General features: G+C 35.7%; 1 long non-coding RNA gene across 1 annotated transcript in view; it reads right to left on the bottom strand.

Annotated features, from left to right (window-relative positions):
• Nucleotides 1–1,443: 1,443 nt before the first annotated feature.
• The window catches only part of LOC118552072 (uncharacterized), a 230,351-nt gene continuing 210,976 nt past the window's right edge, over nucleotides 1,444–20,818 (bottom strand). The window contains exon 4 of the long non-coding RNA XR_013447164.1: nucleotides 1,444–1,565. This is a non-coding gene — a long non-coding RNA (uncharacterized LOC118552072). The remainder of the gene's footprint in view (nucleotides 1,566–20,818) is intronic.

The following is a 20,818-nucleotide window of genomic DNA, read 5'->3' as shown; positions in this document are numbered from 1 at the left end:
AGAAAGAAAAACTTATATATGTACAAAAATAAGGGTTGATATGATGAAGGGATGGAATATGACTGTAAAGATGGAAATTATAAAAAATTTTAAAAAAGGATTTGATAAGTTGTTTGAAAAAAGAAAGAAGAGGATTAAAAAAAAAAAAAGAAAGAAAGAAAAAAGGGAGAGAATGTGATCAGGCAGGGGAGTAGAAAAAAACCATACACTAGATATTTAGAGTATATTTTGATCTGTTAGAAGAAACTATCTCAAGATTTTAAAGAGAGAACAACTTATATATATATGCCAAAAATACGGGTAACTACTATGAAGGGATAGAATATGACTTTAAAAATGAAAAATAAAAATGTTTTTTTTTTTAAAAAAGGGATTGATAAGATGTTGGTTGAAAAAGGGAAAAAGAAAAATTAAAAAAAAAAGAAAAAAGGAAAAAAGAAAAAAAGACAGTTAAAAAAAATAATTAACTTTGAAAGACTAAAGAATCATGGTAAAAAAGCCATGAATTCTATGTGCAGTGTTCCCCTAGCGCTGGAGTTCTGCCGTTCTCATTGATCGGTAAACTTGGTCTTGGCTGGCTGTTCTGGCTGATCTTCTGGGGGAGGGGCCTGTTGCCGTGGTTCCCAAATGTCTTTGCTGGAGGCGGAATTGCCCCGCCCTTGCCGGTCCGGGCTAAGTAATCTGCTCGGGTTTGCTCTCGGAGCTTTTGTTCCCTGCAAGCTTTCCGTACAGCTTTGGAGGCGGAGAGTGAAAATGGCGGCTTCCCAGTCTCCGCCCCGGCGGAGCCGAGAACTCGGGGCCCCGCTCCTCAGCGAGCCCCCAGAGAAAAGCAGTCAGTCACTCCCGTCTCCCCGGTCTCCGGCCGCACTCCGTGCTCACCCGGCCTGTGACCGCGCCTTTCTATCCGGCACCCGACCCCGGGTGGAGTCTCCAAACCCAGCAGATCCCTGCGGTGCGCTCCCGCACCTCTCCTCCTGGGGGAAGAAGGGGAGTCTCCCCGGATCTGCCGCTTGTTGGGTCCCTGCTGGAGGAGCAGTGGCCCGACTGTGCCGCGGATCACGGTCTATGACAACCCCGAGCTGAGAGCCCGCGCCTGGGCTCCGTCTCTGCAGCCGGCTTCCCTGCTCCGATCCCTGGGAGCTCTGCCGCACTCAGGCACCCCCGGTCTTTCTGTGACCCCGAGGGTCCTGAGACCCCACTGTCCCGCGAGGGCTCCACCCCCCACTTCGCCACCAGAGTGACGTCCCTCAGCGGAGCAGACTCTAAAAGTTCCGACTTTGTGCTCCGCAGCTCTATCACTTGCCAGAAGCGGCCGTCGGAGGCCCCTCCCCCGCCGTCTATCCTCCCGAATATCGCCTCGGATTCACTTCTCCGCACGTCCTACCTTCCAGAAAGTGGTCGCTTTTCTGTTCAGAGAGTTGTTGCTCTTCTTTTCTTTGATCTCCTGTTGAGTTTGTAGGTGTTCAGAATGGTTTGATCCCTATCCAGCTGAATTCCTGAGAGGAGACGAAATCCAGGTCTCCTACTCCTCCGCCATCTTGCTCCGCCCCCCCTAAAAACAAATTCTTAAAAAATAAATAATAAAAGTTAAAAAAACAATAAAAATCAAAAGCAACAAAAAATATCATGTATTTAGAAACTTAAAAAAATAAAGACGGGGTGGGGAAGAAGATGTTAGGAAAATAAATACCTCCGGCTCAATGCCAAATAAAAACATGGGTTAACTAAGTCAGAAAGATTGAAAATAAGAAAGAAAATAAATAAAAAGCAATAAAAAAGAAGGAAATATTACTAGATGTAACCATCAGTATCCACATTATGTTTAAAATGAATTCTTACTGATTTCTCCAACACAAATCTGTTATCATATGGATAAATCCCCACGTTAATCTCTAAGAAATCTAATTTCTGTCATTTATTAGCCATTTACTTAATTATTCAATTCCAGTATTCTTATATAATAGTATCAGAATTCTTAACTTATACCCTGTGGGAAAATCAACTAGACAGCAGTACTAATGTGAAGTACATTTACCTGAGTCTTATAGGTTTCATTCATATCTATGAATTTATATCTATATGTTTAAAGATATGTGTGTATGCACAGGTTAGTATGCTAACATATAATTCTTTGCTCTGTCAGCTGAAAAGCCTAAAATTAATTACATACCAGTAGCAACAAGCACACCAAGTGCCCAGATTTTGGTTTCTAACACCATTCTCCAATAAATAGAATGAGAGCTCCTTGGGAGAAATAGCTGAATCTAAGGCAGGGCTAGAAAATACACAGGATGGGTTAGCCTGGTGATGGGTATTAAAGAGGGCACATACTGCATGGAGCACTGGGTGTTATATGCAAACAATGGATCATGGAACACTACATCAAAAACTAATGATGTAATGTATGGTGATTAACATAACATAATAAAAAAATAAATAAAATAAAATAAAATAAATCATAAAGCCAAAAAAAGAAAAAAAAGAAAGAAAATACACAGGATGAACCTGGAGCGTCTCATTGTGCCAGAAAGTTAAAAAGTGCTTAAAAAAACAAATGAGCAACCTCTTTCACGTGGATAGTGGTGTATCAAATGGGCATAGGAGACAAATTAAAGAGCTCCCAATGGGAAAGCTAAAACAATTCAAGCAATAAAATAAACAGATGATAACCCAAAGAATAAATACTAATGAGTCCACATTGATATAAATAAATGGTTGAATAAATGAGGCACACAAGTCAGATCCAATAGTGAAGAATAATTTCCAATAAATTCTGTAGGTACTCCACACTAAAGGAAGTGGAGCATAACTCCCCACTCCGTAAGTGTGGGCTGCACATAGTAACTTCCTTCCCAAGAGTACAGTCAGCAGCAGGGGGAAGAGAATAACTACCATGGAGAAACTGACAAACAGGACTTCAGACAGGTGATCAAGGTCAACATCAACAGTTATAAATCATGTTGATAGTATGTTCCCTGGATATGATGTGATGAAAGTGGCACTTAACCTTTGTGATCTTCCCCCCAGAAACTCAAAACCTCAGGATAATCATGAGAAAAATATCAGACAAATTCTAACATAGAGCATCCTATAATATACCTTACCAGCACTCAAAATTGTCAAGGTCATCAATAACAAGGAAATTCGGAGAAACTGTTACAAATAAATATAATATGGTATCTTGCAACAGAAATAGAACATTAGGTAAAACCAGAGGGAATCAAACTAGGAACTTTAGTTAATTTTAAAAAGGAAGGACATGACAAGAAAAAAAAAAAAAAAACTCACTGAAAAGAGGTCTTGCATAGACCCAAATAATAGTGCACCATGAATTTTCCCCCAAAGCATAATGTATCCTATCCTTGTGAGTCTGGGTTTGGAATTTATAATGCATCATTAGACTTAAGCAAAATTCTAAAATATTTTAGGGAACACAAGCACCCTAGAAATACATTTTTTCAGTCAGTACAATGAGGCAACATCCAGTAAAAGCAGGAAAATGAAACGAAGTCTGGTTGCTGCCAAGCAATAGAAAGTTAGGTGTCTGTTAGCTCTGTTCTTGGCTCTAACTGCACTTACTGATCTTACTGGTAAGAAGCTGTTCATGACATTTCTGACACAAGTTTACGAAGCGAGAGAATCCTCTAAAATGAAATCAAGCACCTACTAAAATTATAGAGAAAATTCTAAGTTTTATCATCAGAGCTGTGGATTTTTTTCTATTTTTCAAATCAAGGATTTACTGTGCTTGATGTACAGAAAATACATAAAGAATGTCAGTAGCTCAAAGGGTCCTGCTCCTCCCAAGAAAACTGCTGATAAGAAAGTCCTGTCACCAGGCAGAACTTGGAGCAACCAGATTTGCAGTATCATTTGAATCAATGATTTCATAAATAGATGCACCTAAAAATTTGCTGATACTACCCTATGTCTTAAAATTTCTATGTTCTAGTATGTAGAATTGGTTCTAGTCCCATTATCAATGTTCATTTTTTTTCTGAGTCTCTTTCTTTATTCTCCTTTTGTAAATAATAATTCTTATTGCGATTTTCCTGTTTTAGAGTGATTAAATTTTAATTAAAAGTTTACTAGTAAGGTTTTTTTTTCATGAATCCAGTCAAAATGTATAATAATAATAACAACAACAATAATAATAATAATAATAAACCTGGAAGAGGAATGGATGTAATCTGAAGACTGTAGACTCAGAGAAATGTGTCTTTATTTCTCAAATCTTTGGGCTGTGTCTTTGAGATACTTTTGAAGCTGTTCCTTTTTTTTTTTTTTTAAAGATTTTATTTATTTATTTGAGAGAGAGAGAATGAGAGAGAGAGCATGAGATGGGGGAGGGTCAGAGGGAGAAGCAGACTCCCTGCCGAGCAGGGAGCCCAATGCGGGACTCAATTCCCGGACTCCAGGATCATGACCTGAGCCAAAGGCAGTCGCTTAACCAACTGAGCCACCCAGGCGCCCGAAGCTGTTTCTATATAGAGTTGTATTATGCTTTAAGTAGACCTAATTTGGAATCTTATAAATGTGGATAGGTGATTATATATGCCAGGCCAAAAAAATGGGTAAAATATACTAGAAATTCCAAATATATCGTCATTGATCAGCTATAATATGGGACTTGGGTGTTGGTATTTAGAATGGCCTCTCTAGGGCTGACTATGAGGAAGGATCTTTGCAAGGGTCACGTGAGTATAGAGAGAATACATCCCTGAATACTATTATCAGAATCTCTTTACTTGCTTCCTATCCAGTTTATAGTGCTCTAAAGAACTTTTTTTCTATTCAAATTATTTAACTTCCTTTTTCCTCTTCAAGCCCTTGTCAATGCTATCTATCATGCTATGCTCTATCTAACATTTTTGCAAATACAGAAAGTACAAAGATCATATGTTCTGGCAAACACTCAAGAGAAGCCCAAGTTAAATAATTTTATTCTTTTTGTAAAGGCAATTAATGAAATGAGTAATCAATAGCCACTTAATATGTATTCCCTGGAGGAAATGTTCACATACTTCATTTCACAAATTAGAAGAGTCTTTTTCAAACCACATGAGATATTTTTGAATAAATAAAATGTAAAGATGACTCTGCCTTTGAAACACTTTGGTGAAACACTTCAAAATAATAACAGAGTATATCAATTAAAATATACTGTTGATTGAAGCAGTGAAGAATAAAGACTAGAATTTGAGTCCTGCAGTAAGGAATTGTGAGAGAAACACTTGCTTCAAATATTTCTTCTATTCCTTTCTTTCTTTCTTCTCCTTCTGGTATTCCCATATTGTGTATGTTACTTACTTACACCTTTTGTTGTCATCCCACAGTTTGGAGATATTCTGCTCTGAAGTTTTCATTCTGTTTTTCTCTTTGCTTTTCAGTTTGGGGATTCTACTGACATATCCTCAAGCTCAGAGATTCTTTCCTCAGCCATGTCCAGTCTACTAATGAGCCTATCAAAGGCATTCTTCATTTCTGTTATGGTCTTTTTGATCTCTATCATCTTTTTTTCCTTACTTAGAATTTTTATCTTTCTGCTTCCATTACTTATCTGTTCTTTCATGTCGTCTACTGATTCCATTAGAGACCTGAGCATGTTAATCATGCTTCTTTTGAACTTATGGGTTGATAGTTTCAACATGCTCGCTATGGTTGATTCTGATGCTCGCTCTGCTCTTCAAACTGTTTTTTGCCATTCAATATGTCTTGTTATTTTTTTGTTGAAAGGCAGACACGATGTATTGGGTAAATGGACTGGTGGTCAATAGACCTTAAGTGATGTAGTGGTAAACTGGGGGGGGGTGGCGGGAGCATTCTATAGTTTTATGATTAGGTCTCAGTCTTTCAGAGAGCATGTGTCCGTGGGCTGTGAACTTCACAACTGCTTCTTTGTTCGTTTCATCCCCTGAGGTAGCACAGAATGGCTAGAGGGTGCTGCAGTTCTATTTTTCCTCCTCCAGGTCGCTTGGGTTCTGATAAAACCCCAATAGGTTAAGCTCTGATAAAACAGTTTCTCTTGAGGGCAGGACAGAGTCCTGCTGTTACGTAGAACAGAGTCCTCTGATGTATTCTAAAGTGGTTGCTTCTTCCCTCTGGGTGCTGGAAGCCCAAGGAGATTTTTCTCTGATCTCACAGGTTCTCGCAGTGAATCTGTTAGAGTTCCAGGAGTTAACACTCATAAAAATGTGGCTGGATCCCTCTGACTGGGTCGCTCTGAGTTATTTTACTATTTTTTTTTTTTTTTTTTTTTCCTCTCAGGCTTGTCCACACTGAACCTCCAGCAATTCGTCAATTACAGTCCTGGCTTCCTGGGAAAGTTTCTGCTGCTGGGTTTCTACTCCAGTAAGTTGTGATTCCTCGTATGTACTTATCTGTCTCTCTAATTTTGGGGGTAGTGTTTGCCCTGTGGCCTCACTTCTCTGATAGATCTAAGAAGAATTGTTGATTTTTCAGTTTGCTCAGCTTTTTATTTGTTAGGGTAGAAGTGGTGACTTCCACGCTCCTTACATGCCAGACTGGAATCCAGAAGTCCTAAATCAATAAACTTTTATTCTTTTTTTATATTGGATTGTGTAATAGGATTTTAGTAGTCTCATAAAATTAGTTGGCTCTTTCAGCATCCTTTGTCTCCCTTTCGTTTGCTGGAACAAAACTGTAAGAAGGAATTATTCATTCTTCAATATTTGGTAAAATTCACCTGCAAAACTAAGTTGTGGAGTTGTATGACTCTTTTAAATATTGCTTCAGGTTAAATTTCTACATAAATCAATTAAATTATTTGAGTTTTTTAGTTCTCTGCATTCAGCCACAATCAGCCACAATCAATCTTTTTTAGTACTTCAGAAAAAAAAAAAACCTGGGTTTTGTACATGCTATTTCTCTTTTTGAAGTACTTTTCCTTACACATATTTTGCCAGCTAACTTTTATTAACCTTTAGTTTTATTTGTTACTTTTGTCTGTAATCAATAGATCTTATCAGATAGTTGTGATCCTAAGTTATAAAGAACCACATCTTCAAGAAAGTTTCCTTGATCTAAGTAAGATTACGTGTATATGCTCTCTGAGCACATAGAATCCCACATTTCTGTTCTATATGCCGCATCACACAGTAATACCATCCCCTGTAGACTCATCAGTAAGTCCCACCAATCCATATCTCCTTGAAGGTGAGAGATTGACTCCTTTACTTTATTCTTTGATTCCTTAGTGATTGACATATATTGTCTTAAAACACTTGCTAAATAAAATAATGATTCTATAACACTATAATTAGGTTATGGTGTCAAGGAGGAAGTTATTGACTTTCTCCACACCTTTATTTTAATGATGACATTGTGGAGATTTTAATTGTTCAGAGTACACTCTAAAAACCAGATAACCGCTACCATCTTGTGGCAATTACATGAATTACAGCCCATAGCCTCACTCAGAGTGGATGTTTTCTTTTAAACCAGAAGTTTCCACTTCAGCCTGTGAAATCAGATGAGTGGGGCAGTGAGTATTATTTGCTAATAATAAAAACATTATGGGTGTATTCAGTGTCAAATCTCTAATTATGTATTTTACTCACAATCTCAAAGCTCCACTATTCCTTGAAGATATCTTGTAGTTGAAAACACATTTATTATTGTTATATTTCCCCACTGAATTAACTTTTTGTCATTATGAAATGTCCTTTATTTCTAGCAATTCTTCTTGCCTTATGTTCTACATCAATATTAATATAGCTGTACCACTTCCTTTTGATGTTGTTTTTTCCATACTTTCACTTTCAACTGATCTGTGTTCATATATGTTAAGTTTGTGGCTATCACTTCATCTGCTCCACTGGTTCTGGTTTATATGTCAGGTAGCCCTCCGGAGCTCACCACACTATCTTCTCTAAGGGCCCTCAAGACCATTTATCTCTTGCCTTCAACAGTGGGTGACATCATGCTATTCTGGATTGGTCCTAAACTGTGCCTAATGAGAATGGATATTCCTTGAGCAAATAGGATGTTTTCTTTCTTCTGCCTGTGTGCCCTTCTTATCCTTTCTGCTTGCCGCCTTGTGGGGAAGGCATTGAACAAGATTACATACTAGAAATGTAGCAATTATAGCCTAATGTGTCACAGAGAAGACATAGGTGGAAGATGTATAAAATTTATGCTATGAAATCCCAAAGAGGAAATTTAGCATGATCAACAAATAAATTATTGTTCACATTTTTCTACATATACTGGAAAATTATGAGTGACGCAGTTTCAACTTTTAGGGAGTAATTAAAAACTAGTATTCACGGGCAGCATAATAGATGATGCAGCATCCTAGGTAACAATGGACCCAGCATTAAATTAATGGTATTAAGACACTGTGGAGGAAAGATCTATACTGTTTCAATACAAATATGTTCTACATAGACACAGCACAGCACTGTGATTATTAATAAAGTTGTCCCATTTTTCTAAATATTGGGAATATGAAGCTCACCAGGGATAGCCATTTGACAAAAACAACACACACACAAAATCATCCATGAACCTGAATGGAAAGAGACTGTGCTTGGACACTGTGAGGAATCATGATGTGTACCAATAAATACGTAAGAACCTCTTCTCTGTGCACTGTTAAAAAAATCTTTATTATAGATTACTATACTTTATATAAGACTCAAGAATACGGTAACGCACTTTAAAATCATGTTGTAGATATAGAAAGGGCCCTGCATAAAATAATTGCCTGAAGCCTTGCTCACCCCAGAGGTGAGCCCTAGAAGTAACTCTGTTCGTAAGCATCTCTAATAAGATAGTAGGGGACTTGTTTAGGAGTGGGGCCATAGAGGGAAAATACCCCGAACTGATCAAGATATGATTAAACAGAACAATTTGAAGACTTCATTTATCATGAGAGAAACAAGGGATGCATTCCCTGATGATGTTCCATAAAATCATGGAAAGCACCAATTCAAATTTTGCCAAAGGATAGCTTGAGCACAGACCTTGATTTCCATACTCTACTGAGTTTCTTTCTAGGATAATGCAATATGACATTCTAGAAAAGGCAGAACCATGGGAATGGAAAATGACTTAGAAATTTTAATGCCAATCTGCCCTATCTGAAGAAAATACTCAGGGGGTTGTTCTAATTAGATGACAAATGAAACAGAGCAGAGGTTTCAAAATAGGAAACCACTAGGAGAGGGAAATTTTGTGGGTATTAAAATCTCTCTCTCCCTCTTTCTCTTTATCTATCATATCTACCTTCCTATCTTTCTAAAATGACTATGTTTTTGAAATAGAAGCTTTACAGACTCTTTATTCAAGAAAACATTATAAAGAAAAATATTAAAGAAGCCCGAAATAGAAATTTTAAATATTCTCAGCAAAACAAGAGTTGGTTGGTATGAACGCTGAAATTGATATCACTTATATTAAATAATCTTAAGAGTGATAAAAAGAGGAATCAGATTTATTTTTTAATATAAACAAGATATTGTTTAAGTAAGAAAAGTGAGAATAAAAAAGATTCATTTTTGTAAAAGCGAACAAACCAAAATTCTGCATATGTGCTTAATTTTGTATGGGCTCAGGATGAGAGGGGATGCAAAGGCTGTTAACATGGGCTTTATTATGAATGGATAAAGGAAGAAAGTAATCAGGGAGAAATCATTAATTTTTTATACCATCTTGCATTATTTCGCTCATCACAGTGATCACATAACGTTTCTTTACTTAAATACTTAATTATTAGTTTTAATAAGGAAACTATTAATTAATGGCTATTTATTAGTGTGAAAAAACATTCAAAATCTTTGGTTGAGCACCTAATATCTTTTAGATATTGTGCTGAAGTGGAGGTATTAGGACACACATGAAATCTGCCCTCAAGAAACGATCAATCATTTTTCCACTTCTCTTAAAGAGAGACCTAAGTTCTTGCATACCAATCATTTGGACACTCAGGCCTTGGATAGTTATAAAGGTCAGAACTAAAGGGAAATGCAGAAAGGTGAGCCCAATATTTAGTGCAAGTCCCCAGCCCTCCCCCCCGAGGTATTTCCCAATTAACATGTACTATCTGATGGGCTGAAAAGATGGAAAGCAAATGGTAGCCTAGAGCCTGAGAAATTCGGCAAAGCTTCTGGTCATTTCATTTGGTGGATGGGACACAATTGTGTTTCAAAGCAACCAAGAAGGAGGATGTTGAGTAAACACTTCAGGCTTTCAGTTGAAGAACTTGAAAAGCTACAACCTACGAGTATGGGTGAAGGGAAATAGACCATCTTTCACAAATAACAACAACCAGTTAATAATAAGCTTAAAGTTGTTTACCCCTAACCTAGCCTGTCAGGAGTAAAATAAATCTTCTTTGGAAGAGAACAACAACATCTATAGCATGAAAATACTGTTTCCATATGCAATGTTTGGCATTAAATCAAAATTACTACGTATAAGAGAAGACAAATTACATAAAAAAGATCAAGAAAAAAACAAAATAGAAAAAGATTTAGAGATGGGTGTTATATTTGATTAATCATGAATATGTATCACAATTTGGGACATATCAGAAGAATATTAGCAACTAAAAAGATCAAATAGAAACATAAGTTGTTATTATAAAAAATACAGTAACCAATTAAGAAACCAAAATATGGATTTAACAACTGAAGACAAGAATTCTTTCAGTCACAGAATTTATTCAGGTTTAGTAAATATTCCAAATGCTGGGGGAATAAAGGAAGCCTCATAAATCTTCCAGGGACTGAACTGACACACAGTATATTCTTGTAAAGCAGAAATTAAACTAAAATAAATAATAAAGACAACTAGAAAAGCTGTAAATAATTGGAAATTATGGAATACACCACTCTATATATCATGGGTCAAAAGAAATAACAAAGCCCATGAGGAAATATTTTGAATTGAATGGCTAAGTCTATTTAGAACATACAAATATTTATGAAATGTAGCTACAGTCTAATGAAGGAGAAAGGCTATAACCATGCTTCCAGGGAAAGTCATAGCTTTAAAGGCATATATTAGAAAAGAAGAATGAGTGAAAAGCCAATGATTTCAATATCCACCTCAAGAAGTTAGAAAAAATAATCAAACCAAACAAAGAAGAACAAAATAATTAAGAACAGAAATTAATACAATAGACTGCAAGCATAGAATAGAAAAACCTCAAAAAACTCAAAATGAAAAGTTGGTTGTTTGAAAAAAGTAGTAAAGTTATTAAAACCCTACAGTGGTTATTGAAGAAAAAAGAAGGCACACAATACCAACATCACAAATAAGATGGAAGTATAGCTCATACAAACATTAGAAACATTAAAGCATGATTTCGTGAACAACTTTATGATAATACCTGATAATATATTTCAAAATACCGATGAAAAGAATAAACTCTTTAAGAAATACAAATTACCAAAACTGCCATAAGAAGGAAGAGAACATCTGAAAAGTCCTATATCTATTAAAGAAATGCAATCTATACTTAACATTTTTCAACTAAGAAAACTCCAAATATAGAAAGCTTTAATGGAGAATTGTTCCTAATATTTAAAGAGAAAACAACATAAATGTTGGTCAAATTATTCTAGAAAATTTAAAAATGAGGGAACTCCTCCCAATTCATTTTATGAGGACATAAAACTTGATATAAACATCTAAGATAGACATAATTAAAAAATAAATTTTTAAACTAATTTTCCTAAACATAGGTGAAAGTTTACTAAACAATAGCAAGCCAAGTCAAACAAAATGAAAGAATTATAATATATCATGGCTAACTGGGCTTTTTTCAAGGGTAAAGGATTATTTAACAGTTTGAAAAATAAATAATGTCATTCACCTCATTAACAGAACAAAGGAAAAAAAATGTGTGATCGTCTTAAAGAGAACCTAGCCAGTATAATACGATAAGCAAAAGAAATAAAAGTTATGAGGATTACAAAGGAAAAAATAAAATTATGTACTTGTTGGAGGCATGGTTATATATCCAAAAATTTTAAAATAAATGTATATGGAAGCAAGCCAAGTGTCCATCAATTGAGGAACGGATAAACAAATTCATGTGGAATATACATACAATGGAATATTTTTCAGCCTAAATAGGAAAGAAATTCTGACACTTGCTACAACGTGGATGAACCTTGAAGACATTATACTAGGAAAAATAAACCATCCACAAAAAGACAAATACTCTATGATTCCAATTATATGAGGTACCTAGAGTAGTCAAATTCATAGAGAAGGTGCAATGGTAGTTGCCAAGGGCTAGGGGAAGGATGAATCAGGAGTTGTTGTCTAATGGGTATAGAATTTTAGTTTTGCAAGATGAAGAGTTCTGGAGGTTGGTTGCACAACAATGTGAAGGCACTTTTCAGTACTAAACTGTATACTTAAAAATGGTTAAGATTATAATTTGTATATTGTGTATATTTTACTACAATAAAAAATAAGTGTATAGTTTAACTATTAGAAGTAGTAAGTGAATTTAGTAAGTTCACTTTAGTTGCTATACACCACCACCACCACACACACAAAAAGCAAATACCTAACCTAACAAATGGTGTACAATACCTCTACATGAAAAACTTTAAAACATTAGTAGAGTAGGTGTAAAAGAATCTAATCAGTGGGGTATACACTATGTTTTTCTACCAGGAGATTCAATAATGTAAATATATTTATTTTATCCAAATATATTCTTGAATTTAATGTAATCCTAAGCAAAATCTTAACATACTTTTTGTGTGTATGAGAATATGGTATTGACAAATGGATAGACAACTTGTACAAATTTAACAATAGAATCCAGAAACAGATTCACATGTATATGAAAACTTGAGTTATGGTATAGCATTGCATACTAGTATAGAAAGAAAAGACTTCTCAATACATGGTGTTTAATATATACACAAATAAATGTATTTTGATCAACATCTCACGTAATATTTGTAATTAAATTCAAGGATGCCAGATGGATTAAAAGCTTTAATATAAAATGTAAAGTAATAAAGCCTTTAGAATATTGTATAGAAGCATATCTTTATGAACTTCTGCTAGGTTGATTTAAAAAATGCAACACAAAAAGTAAGGACCATTAAAACATTCCCAGTCAACTAAATACAGTATTAAAAGATTTAAAAAGGATAAGGATCTCATGTGTTTTTTTACCACAGTTTAAAAAAATAGAGTGAAAAGACAACCCAGAGAGTGGGAAAATCTGTAACTGGCAAAGGCCTCACTGAATAATATATAAAGAACACTTACAAATCCATAACAAAAAGACATAAAGCCAATATGAAACTGAGCAATAGACTTGCACAGGCACTGTGAAGAAAAAAAAAAATCTAAGTAGCCAGAAAATGTATAATGACTTGTTCAATTTTGTTATCCATTAGGAAAATATAAGTTAAATTTGTAATGAGATACCAGACATACACCAGAATGACTAAAATTAAAAACACTGAAAATTCTAAATGTTGGTGAGGATTCAGAGCAATTGAAGAATCCAAAGCCAAAAATACATTCAGTATGACTCCATTATATAAAGTTCATTAAAATGTGAAACTAGTGTTCTGGTAAGCGCTGTGAATTGTGCAAGACTGTTGAATCTCAGATCTGTACCTCTGAAACAAATAATGCAATATATGTTAAGAAAGAAAAAAAGAAGAAGAAGAATGTAGCAGGAGGGGAAGAATGAAGGGGGGGAAATTGGAGGGGGAGAAGAACCATGAGAGACGATGGACTCTGAAAAACAAACTGAGGGTTCTAGAGGGGAGGGGGGTGGGAGGATGGGTTAGCCTGGTGATGGGTATTGAGGAGGGCACGTTCTGCATGGAGCACTGGGTGTTATGCACAAACAATGAATCATGGAACACTATATCTAAAACTAATGATGTAATGTATGGGGATTAACATAACAATAAAAAAATTAAACAAAAAACAAAAAACAAACAAACAAAAAAAATAAAATGTGAAACTAAATTTGAGGTTAGGTATTAGAATAATGGTTGACTTTGGCAACAAGGGGGGGAACAACGATTTGGATGTGACATGAAGGAGGATTACAGGATCCTGGTACTATTCTAGTTCTTTCTATACAGCTTGCTTATATCATTGTCAATTTGGTGCTTATTCTTCAAGCCATACAAATGATTTCTGTATTTTTCTATAAGTATAATATTGTTCAATAAAAATATTTATTAGTATAAGAATAATTCATTGCTGGAGTACAGATAAGGTATATGTGGAGGATGGTAGTTAGAAAGTTGAGCTGGAAACATCAAGAAAGGCTGAAATTGGAAGGAAAAAATGAATTTGATGGTTGTAGATTGGTCACGTGTGCATTTCAGGCAGGAGAAAAGCATGAGCAAAACCATGGAGGTAAGAAAGTACAGAGAACATAAACTAGCAATTCTTCAGCTTCATTATAGGTGATGTATAGGGATTTCAAGAAAAATGAGAATGGAAAAACAGGTAGGGGTTAGCTTGAGGAGGATTGATACACTATTACATGAATAACAGTCTTTCCTTTGGTCAATTCAGGACACAAATCTCAGGGAAGAATTTAAAATGAAAATATTAATTCTATAGTATGTCTTTAACTTTATATCCTACATGTAAATTTACATGTATGTGAACAGTGAGCCTCAGCTTTCTTATGAAATTTCTCTAATTATAAAGAGTCCATCCAGGAGGCACAATGCTACAAAGTTCAACTTTCTGGAAAATAGATGTGAACAGAAAAAGAAAAAGGGCTCTGAGGTGCTGGAGCTTTTCCAGTGAGGCAGTGTGGACCAACGGCTAGAGCTTACCGACATCTGTGAATCCTTGGCCAGTCTCACCATTCTCAGCCAGTTCTCCAGGTAAAAAAAAAAAAAAAAAAAAAAAAATCCAACTGGGAATAAAAACAAAGGAATATATGGGAGATATGTGCATAAAAAACATTAAGGAGGTGATTCCACAAGACTTGATAAGATTTTAAATTTGAGGGAGAGCACAGATTTTAAAATAATTCTGAGAATTTTTACCCAATTAACCATCCCAATTGGGTACTTACACAAAAGACAATATGCTGGTAAGTCCTCAAGTAGGAATCCTCCAGGTGACAAAAAATTTTACATTTTTCAACCACCTTGGAGTTTGTTACAACTGCTCAAAATTTTATGTTCTGACGTATGGATGAGATAGCTGAAACAATGGAATTAAAGGTGATTCTGATGAAGTAAATGGAAAGATATAGATGAGAGAGGGAAAGGGGACGGGGAGAGAGATTGAAATCAATATCTTGGAAAATATCACCATACAAATCTAAGGATCACATCAGATGTTATCAGGGAAATGCAAGTTAAAACAAAAATGAGATACCACTATGGCCCAGATCTGGAACACTGATGACACCAAATGTTTGTGAGAATGTGGAGCAACAGAAACTCTCATTCACTGCTGCTGGGAACGCACAATGGTACAGCTGCTTTGGAAGACAGTTGGTGGTTCCTTACAAACTAAACATATTCTTGCTACATGATCCAGTTGAAAATTTATGCCTACACAAAACCTGCACATGGACGTTTACAGCAGCTATGTTCATAATCGTCAAATTCTGCGAGCAACCAAGATGTCCTTCAGTATGTGAATGGATCAATAAACTGGTATGTCCAGACAATGGAATATTATTGGGCAATAAAAATAAATGAGTTATCAAGCCATGAAAAGACATGGAGGAACCTCAAATGCACATTACTAACTGAAATAGGCCAATATGAAAAGGTCAAACATGTGGTTTGATTTCAACTATAGGATGTTCTAGAAAAGGCAAAATTGTGGAGATAGTAAAAAAAAAAAAAATCAATGGTTGAGAGGGGCTGGAGAGGGAAGGGTGAATGGGTGGAACATGGATGCTTTTTAGGGCAGTGAAAATACACTCTGTGATACCATAATGGTGGATACATATCATTACACATTTGTCCAAATTCATATAATGTACAATGCCAAGAGTGAATTGTAATGTAAACTATGGGCTTTGGATAACTATAATGTTAATACAGTTTCACCAGTTATAACGCATGCACCTCTCTGGTGGGGGAATGCTAATCATGGGAGAGGCTGTGCAGGTGTGGGGGAAGGCGGTATACAGAAAATCTCCATACCTTCCTTTCGGTTTTGCTGTGAATCTAAAACTGTTCTAAAAAAAGGGAGTCTTCAAAAATGTCTAAAGAAAGGCCATATGTCAGACATCTACATTTTAGATATCTTGGTACTCTGTTAATTGCTTATTACAGGGATTGTCCACAAAATTCTGCTTAACAAATATTTATTACATTTATGTACAATTCAAACAGATTTATTCTGATTCCTCAGTCTGTGGCAGGATAGCATGTGGAACTGAGGAGGGAGACTTTGTTAGAGGCACGCTGAGAAAAGTGATAGTAGCAAAAGTAACAAGAAATAGAATAACTATGAAAAGCAGTCATAAATACTTTACAAGCCAAGCAATTCTATAGTCTTAACTGTGAGGAGTAAATGGTCATCCTGACAACCTAATAGTTCATCAGTGGATCACTGGGTTCTAGTATGGAACATGGTTGATGGTGAAAACTATGCCCAGAAATCATTTAGAAATCAACACCACTTAGAGGCCTTTCTCTTTATTTGTATTTTAGTGAAATCACTTCATAACAGAATACATTACAAACATATCTGATAAAGTCTTCGGTATTTATTCAGATTGAGGTGGAAGTAGAGTGGGAAGAGGATTGAGAGAGACAAGACTGACCAGGATTTATGTATATATACATATATATATATATATATATATATATATATATATATATATATTTCTCTAATATATATTATACCTAATATATATTTTATATATTCATTAGTCACAATGTCTATTTTTAAAAACTCCTTTTATGACGGCTTTTATCATTCTTACAAAAAGAGTCAGCTGACTGGGGCGCCTGGGTGGCTCAGTTGGTGGAGCGACTGCCTTCGGCTCAGGTCATGATCCTGGAGTCCCTGGATCGAGTCCCGCATCGGGCTCCCTGCTCGGCAGGGAGCCTGCTTCTCCCTCTGACCCTCCCCCCCTCATGTGCTCTCTCTCTCATTCTCTCTGTCTCAAATAAATAAATAAAATCTTTAAAAAAAAAAAAAAAAAAAAAAAAAAAAAAAAAAAAAAAAAAAAAAAGAGTCAGCTGACTAGCAAACCAGAGTTGGGCCCTGAGAATAATTCTTCTTCAATGGCTATTTTTATCTGACTCTCAATGTCCCAGCAGGGGCAGCACCAAAGGCTTCAGACCAAAACAAGAGTATGTGTAATATTTTTGAGACATTCCCACTAAACACACGCACACACACAGACACACACACACACACACATCCCTTCCCGCCTACACCCCCCCACACACACTCATTTTGGCACTTGGCAAACAAAACATTATATGAATTCATTTATAGAAAATGCTACATACCCCGTTACTACAATAGTAGGAAAATAAGGTCTTATTGTGTACATTATCAGCTCTTCAAATAGCTTAACTATTAAAACTTGAGAATATTTATCATAAAAGTTGTATCAATTTAAGGCATACAATATGATGTTTTGAAATACATATACTAATGAAATGATTACTACAGTCCATAACCTCACATACTTAACCTTTTCTGTCTATGTGTGTGTGTTAAGAACACCTAAGATCTACTCTCTTAGCAAATTTCAAGTATATAACACAGTATTATTAGCCATGGTCAGCATAATGTGCATTTGACTTCTACTCATCTTCCAGAACTGAAGCTTTGTACCCTTTGATCAATATTTCCCCATGGTGTGATCTTTTTTATAAGTGAAAACTGCATAATTAAAAATATTTTCTATCCTAAAACATTATTGTAGTTTATATTTTATTATATATATAACATGCATACATAATATAATATTATATATAAGGTTTTCTGTATTGTATATGATATTATAAAATGTTTGCAAATGGTTTAAATATGACTAACTCCCTCTCCTTCTTATTTGGCTATTTGATCATTAACCAAGTAATCTCAGAGCCTAGTTTAGTTAAAATTACACATGAATTTGAACTTTTTTTTTCTGCTTTCAAAGACACATGATTCATAAGCATGAGTCTTATCCGTCATATCAGATATTTTCCCCTAATTTTTTTTTAAGATTTTATTTATTTATTTGACAGAGAGAGACACAGTGAAAGAGGGAACACAAGCAAGAGGAGTGGAAGGGGGAGAAGCAGGCTTCCCGCCTAGCAGGGAGCCAGATGTGGGACTCGATCCCAGGACCCTGGGATCATGACCTGACCCGAAGGCAGTCGCCCAACCGACTGACCCACCCAGGCACCCCTCCCCTAATTTACTGTTCTACCCTTAACATTTTAACAAAGGCTCCAATTTTTATCCCTTCTATCATCTCATCCTCTTCCTGCATCCAAATTTCTTTATTTGAAAAAAGAGGTACAATTTATTTGAAATTATAAGGAAAAAACCTGAATCATGATTATGGAAAAAACTGTGAAGTCATAAAGGCAGATTTCTCTGGGAACATATCTATGAGTTAGATTGAAAGTTTGCTGTATAAAGAAATGTGCCCACATTCTTGTGCTCTGCTAACGTTGCATTGCTATAAAAAGTCAGACTTACAAAATCCCAACAGAATATGTACATTACAGCAGTTGCTAAGGTAACCCCTTTAAAATTCTCTAAATAGAAAAAAGAATTAAAAATACATTGTTTGAGGGCCGATAAGCTAAAGCTATCCCAAAGCTTTCTAAGAGTATTTTTGTGGCAGCAATAAATGACTAAGGAATATAGCTGGAATCTAAGCTAAGACAGAGTCACACAGGTAAATAATTAACCACTATAAATTAAATTAAAACAGAGGATTAAGCCCTCCTGAAGTTCTCTTTAGGTACCCACAAGGAAAAGTAGCCTCAAGGAGAATTAAAAATGAGGAAATTAAACTATATTGTCATATTCCTCCCTTAGGGTGAATTCACGATGAAGAGGGAATGAAGCTGGGAATAATTTGCTCACTATACAACTCTTCCTATTCAAACTTTATCTTTCCTGTGGGGTGAACTTTGAAACTAGGTTTCTTATATAAGAGCTGGGAAATGCACAGAGAACAATTTCAGAACGAGATTAAATTACCTTCTATTCAAAAAGTATAAAGTATCTAAATACATATTATTTAAAGAGGCAGCCACTGGATGTCATTGTAATGCCATGAAAGTAAGTTTCATAAGTAAACCTCTATTCCATAAATTTGATCGTGTTAAGCACAGCTCAATTTATATTATCTAAAACATCATCAAATATATGTTTTCCAAATTTGTTTTGTTTGGTGGAGACAGTGATGAGGTATTCATTAAAGGACATAAATTTCTTGTTATTTTTTTCTGTTTTGTTGTTGTTGTTGTTGTTGAAGTAGTCTCCACGCCCAGCATGGAGCCCAACGCAGGGCTTGAGCTCACAACCCTGAGATCAAGACCTGAACTGAAATCAAGAGTCAGATGTTTAACCGATTGAGCCACCCAGGCACCCCCTTTTTTTTCTGTTTTATTAGTCAACTGAGAAGTAGACTGAAGATATTTTATGATTTTTCTCTTGCAACAATTTGGTTATCGGATTAGTTTGTATTATTAATTAATGAACAAACATTTTATTAACGAAGACATTATTATGGTTCAGTTGAACCAGAGATATGATGAAGATGAGGCCCAGCCCCACTGGGTGCTTTAGCTTTTTTTGAGGCTACTGGAAAAAAATGATTGATGAGGCACTCTGGGCACTCGTGGAGGTGGGGCATTGGATCACTGTATCGGCCAAGGAACTTTGCCCCCTCTACTACTTAGGATACCTTGTTCAGTGGACTAGGTGCCCAGAGAAGCTCCTGATAGGATTCCACAGTTTAAGCACAAATAGTCAAATTGACAGAAATACCAATGAAAAGATGGTTTAGATGAAGTTACTCTTGTTCTATTTGAAGACAGACCAAAAAGCTTAGGTAATTAAGAAAATGCCTAACCCCCATCTCTGACATCCCTATTTCTCTTAATAATGACCCATGATAAATCTCTTGTTTATTTATCTAAGCAAATTTACCGAAGTAAATTCAACAAAACCAGGATTCCAACAAAATTCTGTCAGCCAAAGGGCACAAGTGGTCAAGATTTAAAAAATCAAGCTAGTCTGTGTACCTCTTAGAACTTTATCATGAGTTTTATGATATCAAAGGCTCTGAGAATTCTTTCAGTAAAAAACTCTATATATGTTTAATACAGATTTGTCGCTTTTTAAATCCTGTCATAATTCATCAGTCTAATATGTTGTCTCTTGGGTGCCTGGGTGGCTCAGTCAGTTAAGCATCTGCCTTTGGCTCTGGTCATGATCCCAGGGTACTGGGATCGAGTTCCGCATCGGGCTCCCTGTTCAGCAGGAAGCCTGCTTCTTCCTCTGACTCTCCCCCCTCTCGTGCTCGCTCTTTCTCTCTCTGAAATAAATAAACAAATAAATCCTAAAAAATAATATGTTTTCACTTTTGACATACTTTTAATTTATGAATAGATTTTCTAGAGAAAAAGAAACACCAGTCTGCTTCTTCCTCTGACTCTCCCCCCTCTCGTGCTCACTCTTTCTCTCTCTGAAATAAACAAATAAACCCTAAAAAATAATATGTTTTCACTTTTGACATACTTTTAATTTATGAATAGATTTTCTAGAGAAAAAGAAACACCAGTCTGCTTCTTCCTCTGACTCTCCCCCCTCTCGTGCTCACTCTTTCTCTCTCTGAAATAAA

The sequence above is a fragment of the Halichoerus grypus genome, chromosome 4, assembly GCF_964656455.1.
Source record: "Halichoerus grypus chromosome 4, mHalGry1.hap1.1, whole genome shotgun sequence".
NCBI lineage: Eukaryota > Metazoa > Chordata > Mammalia > Carnivora > Phocidae > Halichoerus > Halichoerus grypus.
Note: the sequence above shows the minus strand (reverse complement) of the source record. Positions and strands in the feature narration are given on the sequence as shown.